This window comes from Siphateles boraxobius, unplaced genomic scaffold (assembly GCF_051911475.1).
Source record: "Siphateles boraxobius isolate OS27281-9 unplaced genomic scaffold, OSU_SipBor_1 22, whole genome shotgun sequence".
Taxonomy (NCBI): Eukaryota; Metazoa; Chordata; class Actinopteri; order Cypriniformes; family Leuciscidae; genus Siphateles; species Siphateles boraxobius.
The window spans coordinates 5,512,516-5,522,934 of NW_027508833.1; the positions used below are offsets into that span (position 1 = coordinate 5,512,516).

A 10,419-nucleotide genomic window follows, 5' to 3' on the forward strand; every position below is an offset into this window, starting at 1 on the left:
TACAGTATGACACAATTTATTTGTGGTCAGAAGTGCATTAGTCTTGGCAAGGTCGTTTAAGATGGCTAGTATCAATGTCAAGATGAAAAATGTGGTTTAAAACTATCTGGTAATGTGCGTTTTCTGTGTTTATTTATCTGAATATAATTCAGTTGTTGATCTAACACAGACATAAACAGGACAACATCATATCTTTCAACACCCAAATGACTACAGAGGTGATCTTTGACAATCATCACATCAACAGCACCATGATGGAGCAGGTCAAGGTCGCGGGATTGCTTAGTATCCACATCACAGATGACCCATCTTGATCTATCGACACTATCAACAGAACCTGGCCAAGAAAGCCCAAAAACCTCTGCACTTCCTCCCACAGCTGAGGAAAGCTCACCTCCCAAAATCCATCCTCTCAACTTTCTGTAGGGGAATCATAGAGTGTCTTCCTTTCGTCCCCACCCTCCAATAACCTAAGGGCAGCTGATTGACAAATACACTGGTAGTTTACACTATCATGCTGCTAAACTGTTTTTTTTTTATTCTTAAATTTGCTATGAACATTTGACCCCACTTACACTCATATTGCACTGCCTTTTGCTACTTGTCCCCTTGTTTATTTATATTATGTCTAGTAATGTCATCAAATTGCACTGATATACAGTGTTTATGCTGTATGCAATGTTAATGAATAATAGGACTGTTATGATAACATGACACGTAAATACTCCAGCGCGAGTACCTGGTTGAATAGGACTGTTATTATAACATGACACGTAAATACTCCAGCGCGAGTACCTGGTTGACCTATCAGGTGGCTGTATTGCACCCGCTGCGGCTGACACCTATCAAAGAAGATGCAGCCCGGGCTGCACAGCTACTCTGAGAAGAATGTTGTCTGTGCTGACAGTTTTATATATCAGTGCTATATTCCCTGGGGATTTTTGTTGTTCACAAGCATTAATGTTTCTCTTAAACTATTGTTATTTAATGTAATATCTGAATTTTTGAGCTGTGAAATGAATGTTATTAGTCACATTTATTGTTGTTTATGTGTAAGGTCACTCGTCAAAAGAAAAGTCCCAATTTATAAAGGGGCTTGGCCATTGCGATTGGCTCACAGCACAGAAAATTAAATACCACTTGGGGAGGCATGAGCCAAACAGCTGCATCCTGCTACATTATTTATATATATATATATATAATCGTATAAACTGTGATCGTATAAATCGTATAAAAGGGTCACAAAAGTTCTAATACTAAAAAAATAAACAATGTTTTTCAAATAATTATTTTCCCATATAATATTTCAAATGTCTGATTACAATTTTAATATTTACTATCCTATAAGACTGAAAACTGCTCCAAATCCATAAAACTGGTTATTTTTGGATAGTGTTTTGCTCCATTTAGTTTCTGGAGGATTAAGTGAAGTGCCCCTGTAGGTATTGAACTAACACTGCAGCTGCGGGGTTCTTACAGTAGAGGGCAGTAGTTTACTAAAACAATGGACATCACATTCACAAAAAACACAGGTAGAAATGTGAGCGCATTTACTGAGATCAGCCGAGAAGTATATCTGTGTACACCTGTAACATGAGTCTCAAATGCGTCTCCTTTGACAGTTGACCTGGTATGAGTCGGATTCGGGTGAACGTCTCTGGTTTTGTTACTAAATCATCACTAAATCAAAGTGTTTCCTGGTGTCAGAGATTGACAGGTTATCGTCCTCACCATTGCCCCTGTTGATGCCATAACTAATGACAGAATTGTAATGCCAAAACGCTCGTCTTTTCATTAACGGCATTCAAAAGTAGCACTCTATTTCAAATTAATTTGTTTTCACAAGTGACACCATATGTTCACTTCAAGTATTTAATTTATTATAGTAGATATGTGAACAGTAGGTTATGTTTGGAGAGCATGAACTTGACATATTTACGATCCCAAAATGTCACGGGTTTATTATTGTAGGCTATTTAGCTCGCCACTTTTGAACACCTCATATGGATCTTAATAGGCCTACCAGGTGTAATTGAGGTCTTAGAGAGCCAATAGAATTGGAAGAAACTTTATTTATTAAAGTTATTATTACAATATTAGAATTAAATTATTAATATTACAACATTGTCCCTCAAGCGGTTAAAAACAAAATTGCATGCATTTTGCAGAAGAACATTGTTTTGGTTGTGCTTTGGCTTTGTGCGGATGAATATTGTTCTTTCTCATAACTAAATAAAGTAGACAGGGATAGCCGCAGGTCGGAGTAATGAGTGAAGTGCTACAACAGAAACTAACACTACCCCACACACACACACAGACACATCCATTACTCAAACCTGCAGATACTCACACTTGGAGAAAAGAAATAGAGATTATCCTACTGTTCATTAAACATTCACTACTAAGCTTAAGAGTTATGACCAGTCATTACACAGCTCTGTGGAATAGTTGATTCTGATTTGGTCAATAGCAGCATCAAGCGGTATGTTATTCCCAGAACAACTGCTCAAAACAGACGCAGACTGATCCGGGTTACTGTGGTTAGCAGCTCTAGGAACGCTTTTTCTTCGTGGAAGTTTTGCATTTGGAGAGCGAGTAAAGTATTAAAATTTTGTGTACAGTTATTTAATTATGCCATCCAGTAGCTATTCAGCTTGAAATCCTCTCCATCTTAAAGGTACAATATGCAGGACAGGGTTCTTAAGTTTTATCAAAAGCTTGGAGTGAGATCACATAGGGGATCACGTAGCCCCAATGTAGCCCCGCCCCAGCCCATCCCCGCCCCCCAATTTTACCCATTGTTCATAACCAGCACAAATTGAAATTATAACAATTGGTAAATCTGATAAATGACAGAGCAATTCATCACATCAAATATAGCCTACTCTTTTCATACATCACTGTGCCCTGGTGCATCGGAAGATGTATCAGTACAACTGTTAGACTGGAAAGACCAGTGACGACCAGGAACAGGCTGGTTGACAACCAGGAACAGGCTGGTGACAGCTGGAGAGACAGACGACAGCCCGGAAAGACGGCAGCCGGGGCGGCGCGGGTTAGCAACCCTAACCGCACCTCCTGCGAAGGAGGACCTAAAGAAGCTACGGAACCAACATATGAGATATACCCCCAGGGGAGTCCGAGAGGGGGGGAGAATGAGCACCCCAGCCGGACAGACACAAGTTTAACGAACAACAGCAATGGACAAACGTTGACGAGAAGAGAGTGTTTTTGTGGAAAGATCTGCAAAAATGAGAGAGGCCTGAAGATCCATCAAACAAGGATGAAATGTAAGGAGAGACTGGGACCATCACAATGCTCAGGACTAGTGCCTGGTGAGACAGAGGAGGAGCAGGGCCCAGAAGGACCCCACAGAGCCCAGAGCCTCCAAGTGGTGCCGCCAGTCCCTCTAAGCAAGCCATCGGAGAAGAGAAGGATCAAGTGGCCTCAAGCCTCTAAAACATCAGAGTGGCAGAAGTTCGACGAGGATGTGGATTCAGTGCTAGAAACAATGGCCAAAGGGGATGTGGAGAGGAGACTGCAGGCTATGACAACTATCATAGTGAGTATGGCTGCGGAAAGGTTTGGAGTTGAGGAAGAAAGAGGGGCTAGGCAGCCCTATAGCATGAACCAGCGGGCGGTTAAAATACACTACATCAGGACAGAGCTGAAAGCCTTGACCAAACAGTACAAGGTGGCAAGACAAAATGAGCGGGCGCCATTGGCAGAGCTTCGTACTGTGCTCAGGAAGAGACTCCTTACCCTGCGCAGAGCGGAATACCACAGGAGGCGGCGCAGAGAAAGAGCTCAGAAACGCACTGCCTTCATCAGCAACCCATTCGGGTTCACCAAACAGCTCCTCGTACAGAGACGCAGTGGATGTTTAGCCTGTGCAAAGGAGGAGGTTGAGAAACACCTTCAAAACACTTTCAGAGACCCCACCAGAGACCAAGACCTGGGCCAGTGTGATACCGTGTTAAGACCACCAGAGCCAACGGTGGCATTCGACCAGAAGGGAACCTCTCCTGAAAGAAGTTCAAGATGTGGTAAAGAGGGCAAGAACCGGGTCAGCACCAGGACCAAGTGGAACCACTTACAAGCTATACAAACACTGTCCCAAGTTGCTACACCGGCTTTGGAGGATCCTAAAGGTCATCTGGAGAAGAGGGAATGCAGCGCAGCAGTGGCGGTTTGCTGAGGGTGTGTGGATCCCTAAAGAGGAGGAAGCCAAAGAGATCAGCCCGTTCAGAATCATCTCACTACTCAGTGTTGAGGGGAAGATCTTCTTCAGCATTGTGGCTAGGAGGCTGGCTGACTTCTTAAGAACGGGTACATCGACACCTCAGTGCAGAAAGGCGACATTTCTGGTATACCGGGGTGTTTAGAACACACAGGCGTGGTCACGCAGCTCCTTATGGCTCGTTTCCACTGAGCAGTACGGTACGGTACAGTACGGTTCGGGTCGGGTCGGGTCAGTAAACCATGATCCAGCTAGCGTTTCCATCGCCAACAGTACCCTACTTGATAGGCGTGGTGTTTGCTGGAAAGAAGCGATCAACGTCATTTTCGCGCGAAGAAGTAAGCGACAAAGTAAACACCAATGGATGGCATACAGCAGATCTTGTCCTTGCTTCTCGGCATGTTTGTCACAAGAAGACAAGCGCCGACATTAGGCATTTCTCAATACCAAGTATGTAAAGTTCTCAGCAGAAGGACTCCCGAGGACGCGAGTCCGGTAATTCTCCAAATGGAACAGGCGTTCTTGAAAGCGTCACTCAGCTCGCTCTGCATGTACATTTTAGGCAACAATAAAACGAAATATGTTATAAAACACCACTCTGCCTCTTTTTGTTTTCATTTAAATAAATTGTAAACATTATAGGCACACAAATGTGGTTCAGGCAATGTATAGACCTGATTATATACATGTTTAACGTTAGCCTATCTATAACAAAACGAAATATAAAACACAACCCTGCATCTTTTCGTTTAAATTAAAAAAATATTAAACATATTCCAGGCAATATGTGCATTTGTACAAATGTTGCAATAAACAACATTACAGTGATAATCTTGTAATAAAAAATGACAAAACTCAACCCTATCTCTTTTTGTTAAATTTCAGTTCTATCAATAATAGCCATTATAAAAGTATAAGTAAAAGGTAACGTTACAAGAAGCTATACAATAAGAAATAAAGCAAACAATTCAGTCAAATATACAAATTCAGCGCTAGTCTAACGTTAACTTTACAACGGAAAAGTTATAGCCTAAATATATGAAACTTCACTTAGCCCTCAGCCAAAACGATTGGCCAGGGAACGAATTATCGATTCACGAGACCAAAGATCACCTGTTAGATATACACAAGACGAATTACCACTACAGAGTCAGCGGCAAACGTCAGAACGACTAGCCGAGGAAAGGCTGTTCCAGGTGGGGAACATGAGCGCCGAGCGCCCGGTGATCGCCCTGGAATGGATCAAATTATCATAAATCATTATAAATAAACCGCAGATTTGAGCTTTAAACAACTACATTCTCGCCTCAAAAACTCTTAAAACTACATTTCGTGAAAGAATAACCGTAGTATTATATTCCAACTGTATATTAAAAAATTGCGCTTCTTATGTTGCCATTCCCCTTGTAGCTTGCGCAAGTGACGATACTCTGTCAACCAATCAGCGTTCTGCAGTGAGTCTAGCTCCTCCCTTTAGTACCGTAACACTGTGCTAGGTACCCCAACGGAAGGGTACCCAAAAAGTGGTACGGTACGGTTCGGCTTTTTGGTACCATTCACAACTTTTGACAGTGGAAACGCAAATAATTGCGTACCGTACCGAACTGTACCGTACCGTACCGCTCAGTGGAAACGAGCCATTAGAGAAGCAAGGGAGAACAAGGGAGAGCTGGTGGTCCTATGGTTAGATCTGGCCAATGCGTATGGCTCTATGCCCCACAAGTTGGTGTGGGAAACACTGGAGAGGCACCATGTTCCAGCTACAGTCAGAGACCTCATTCTGGATTATTACAGCGAGTTCAGTCTGAGAGTCTCAACAGGGTCAGTAACATCGGAGTGGCACAGATTGGAGGTTGGAATTATCACAGGCTGCACCATCTCTGTGATCGTGTTCGCACTAGCAATGAACATGTTGGTAAAATCTGCTGAACCAGAGTGTAGAGGCCCCAAGTCCAGGTCCGGGATCCGCCAACCACCAATCCGTGCATTCATGGACGACTTGACAGTAACCACTGAGTCAGTACCTGGAGCCAGATGGATCTTGAGAGGCCTAGAGAGGCTGTTGGGATGGGCCAGGATGTCTTTTAAGCCAGCAAAGTCAAGATCCTTGGTCCTGAAGAAGGGCAGAGTGGTCGACAAGTTCCGGTTTTCGATCTCTGGAACACCGATGCCTACCCTCTCCGAGAAGCCTGTGAAAAGCCTGGGGAGGTACTTTGACAGCAGCCTCAGGGACTCAGCTTCAATAAAGAACACCTGTGGGGAGTTGGAGGAATGGCTGAAGAGCGTTGACAAAACAGGCCTACCCGGCAAATTCAAGGCATGGATCTATCAGCACGGGATTCTGCCGAGGATACTGTGGCCACTGCTTCTCTATTAATTCCCGATCTCCATCATTACAGACCTGGAGAGGAGAGTCAGCCGCTATCTGAGGAGATTGTTAGGTCTACCTCGGAGCTTAAGCAACATTGCACTCTATGGTAACAGCTGCAAACTGATACTACCTCTGAAATCTATCGAGGAGGAGTTTAAGGTTTTGCATGCAAGAGAGGTGCTGCAGTTCCGGGAATCAACAGACCCAAAAGTCCCTGGGGCAGGGGTGGTAGTCAAGACTGGCAGGAAGTGGAGAGCAGAGATGGCATCGGAGCAGGCAGAGTCCCGTTTGCGCCATGGAGTTCTTGTGGGAACTGTGGCCAGAGGAAGGGCTGGACTAGGAGCCGTTGCAGCCCCCCGTTATGACAAAGCGAGGGGGAAGGAGCGGCGGCAACTGGTCCAGAAGGAAGTCAGAGCAGCCGTGGAGGAGGAGAGGAACAGCAGAGCGGTGCATGGACTAGATGGGAGCAAGTTGTGGGGAGGAAGATCTCGTGGACTGACCTGTGGAGGGCAGAACCACACCGCATCAAGTTCCTGGTCCAGGCGGTCTATGATGTTCTTCCCAGCCCATCCAACCTGCACTGCTGGGGCTTGGCCGAATCACCAGCATGCCCCCTCTGCCAGAAGAACAAGGGGACCCTTGAGCACGTATTGAGTTGTTTCCCAAAAGCTCTGGGGGAAGGCCGATACCGCTGGCGTCATGATCAGGTGCTCAAGACTATCGCAGAGAGCATCTCTAGTGCTGTTTCCATCTGCCAAAAATCCAGACCTAGGAAGCCAACCACCAGCTTCATTAGAGCCGGAGAAAAGCCAGGAACAAAGAAAGGAACATCAGGGCTTCTCCAAACAGCAAAGGACTGGCAGCTGTCAGTAGACCTGGGTAAGCAGCTCATGTTCCCCCAGCATGTAGTTAAGACCTCACTCAGACCTGACATCATCCTGGTATCTGATGCTACAAAAAATGTTGTCATGCTGGAGCTCACCGTGCCATGGGAGGAGCGAATGGAGGAGGCCTTTGAGCGGAAAAAGGGGAAATATCAGGACTTAGTCAGCAACTGCCACGAACAAGGCTGGAAGGCAAGGTGCTTGCCTGTAGAGGTAGGGTGCAGAGGCTTTGCTGGGCAGTCTCTCTGCAGGGCATATACTGCACTCGGTATCACAGGCGAAAGGAGGAGAAGAGCCATCTGTAGCAGCACAGAGGCAGCGGAGAAAGCAGCTAGGTGGCTCTGGATTAAGAGAGCGGAACCGTGGTTGAGCTGCCAGGGCACAAGCTGAGGCTTGATCAACCTCAGCTGAGTCGCCTGAGTGAGGGTGTCTGATGTTCGAGAGACCCGAAACACCCGATGACCTCAGGATACATCACTGATGATGTGCCCTGGTGCATCGGAAGATGTATCAGAACAACTTTAATGTTATATTTCAAAATTACAAATATACAAAAATTACAAAAATATAACAAATTGCTCCAAACAGTTTGGAAAAACAAATCTTTTTGCATTTTGAATGTGTCTAGTCGAAATGGTATAATGATGTATTGTGTGGTCTGGGACATTGTGAACAAATGGATATATTAGAGTATTAAGGTGTATATTATATTAGAGTATTAAAAGTAAGCTAGCCAAACTGAGCCACAGCTTCTGGCCTGGTCTGGTTGCAAAGTAGTTGTAGAGTTTTTGACTGCATCAATAATAACGTATACGATGGGCTATATATTAAATGTTCTAGCCTAAAAATGTTAGACAAGCTTTCTTCCCTTCTCCATCACGACGTGTGTTCGCGCGATGTTGTTGGTTACCTAGCAACGAACGTACAGTGGTCGAGAATGTTCCGTCAACTTCCATGTGTTCGCGCGTCTATGTTGCCTAAAGCCTAGTTCACACTACATGATTTTAAGCCCGATTTAAGCCGGATTTGCAAATCGTTGAGCTCGCCGACCGGTCAGGGTCTTATCGTGTGCAAATCGCGGGGGATTAGCGGGCGATGAACGCTCGCCAATCTGTAAGTATGAAAGAGTCAACAACGCATCAAAGACGCTCGAAGACGCGACGGCGAGCCCAGAAAAATATCTAGCGTGCTTGATATCCAGAGCTGTCGCACGACTCAACCTCATGTGATGTCATAAGCTACAGCCAATCGTTGAGTGACAGAGTTGTTGTCAACTCATGTAGTGCGTTACCTCCTGTTGCGGATCAATCACGTTATGTCGTGTGGTGTGAACAGCTCAACAACTTGAACACTCCTGATTTCACAGAGAGCAAGTCATGTAGTGTGAACCGCACAGTTCAGCCCGACGTTTTAAAATCATGTAGTGAGAACTAGTCTTAACGAACGCAATATGGCCGAGAGATACGTGCTGGCGGCAGGAAACTTCACTTTGTGTGCCTGTGCCTCGTATACAACGTTATATATAAAGCTTGCAGGACGACTTGGTTGGCATTGCCTTTTCAGCGTGAGAAATACACGATGTGGCGTGTCAGCGTGTGAACTAGTTGAATTGCGTGTGTCTCACGGCCAATCCGTGAGACTTGAGAACCCTGATGCAGGAATTTCCGCCACCAGGGGTCGCTAACCTCTTACAATAACAAAGGTGTATAATGATGACGTATATTCCGAATTAAGCGCAAGTATGGATTTTGTCGTCAAGCTGATCGATCTTTTATGGATGAGTGAATACATTGATGTTTTTAACATGACTGTGGTTGGTGATGGCGCAGTGGATAAGACGTGCCTTTGGTGTGAGAGACCCGGGTTCGAATCCACTGTGAGACACCAATGTGTTCCTGAGCAAGACACTTAACCCATAGTTGCTCCAGAGGCGTGCGACCTCTGACATATATAGCAATTGTAAGTCGCTTTGGATAAAAGTGTCAGCTAAATGAATAAATGTAAATGGCATGAAGCAGGGCGCGATTGTTAGACGTATACCAGCGCCACACGCAACGCGAGTCCCGCGGATATAAAGGAATAAGGACATTTCATTCTACCGAACTACACGCAAGTGCTGAATTAATACTCACACAGGTCAGTTTATTAGACGAATTAAACTTGAGGTAACGCAGCGCTGTTTCACTTGCTCTTACAGTTACACTATCACAGTATAGGCTACGGCATTTGAGTGTGTTGAATGTTTTTAGTTAGGTTGTTTGTTGGCTGTATGCTAGATCAAAATTAGAATAACATACAGATCATATTCTAACATTTCATCATGTTGAACTAAATAACATTGATTAGTTTTATGTGCATTTGCTCACCTGTCTAATAAAGTACGTGCAACACTTGCGTCGCTGTCAAGTCGAAGTTAGTCGCGGACGTGGAGCTCTCGGCATCTCGAAAGATGTTGATCTTCGTTTTAGTCCTCTTTTTGTCTGAAAGTCTGCTTGCCATGGTCCATAATGTTTAAACAAAACAACAACAGCGTGAGCGTCTTGCTAGGCATGACGGCAATAACCCGGTTGTCCACGTCTGTCGCAAGTACCCAATCAATATAGAATTTGAAAATATACAGTATATCAAAACAAGGTTTACGTGTTTTCCTGGACTTGTAGCTCTAATTGAATAAAACTGTTTTAAGTGATGACTCTAAAAGTTTAAATATTCTATTGTATTGCTTGTAGAATTATTTTTCTGTTACAATTTTTTAAGTTGTGGTTCTCTGTTCAGTCTGGCATCACTGTGATGTTCCGCATTAAAGTAATTCGGGCAAAGTTTCAGTTATATGACTATAGTATCGATTCATTGTTCTTTTAATGAAATGATCATGTCAGAAAAAGCTAAATAAATAAGGGCTGTACTTGCCTGTTCCAGCAGGA

The 10,419-nt window shown here is 44.3% G+C and overlaps 1 pseudogene across 1 annotated transcript; it reads left to right on the plus strand.

Annotated features, from left to right (window-relative positions):
* Positions 1-3,449: 3,449 nt before the first annotated feature.
* On the plus strand, positions 3,450-10,351 carry LOC143746576 (uncharacterized; annotated as a pseudogene). The gene is made up of 2 exons (XR_013206582.1): positions 3,450-4,421; positions 5,878-10,351. The product of XR_013206582.1 is annotated as an uncharacterized LOC143746576 (transcript).
* Positions 10,352-10,419: the final 68 nt, after the last annotated feature.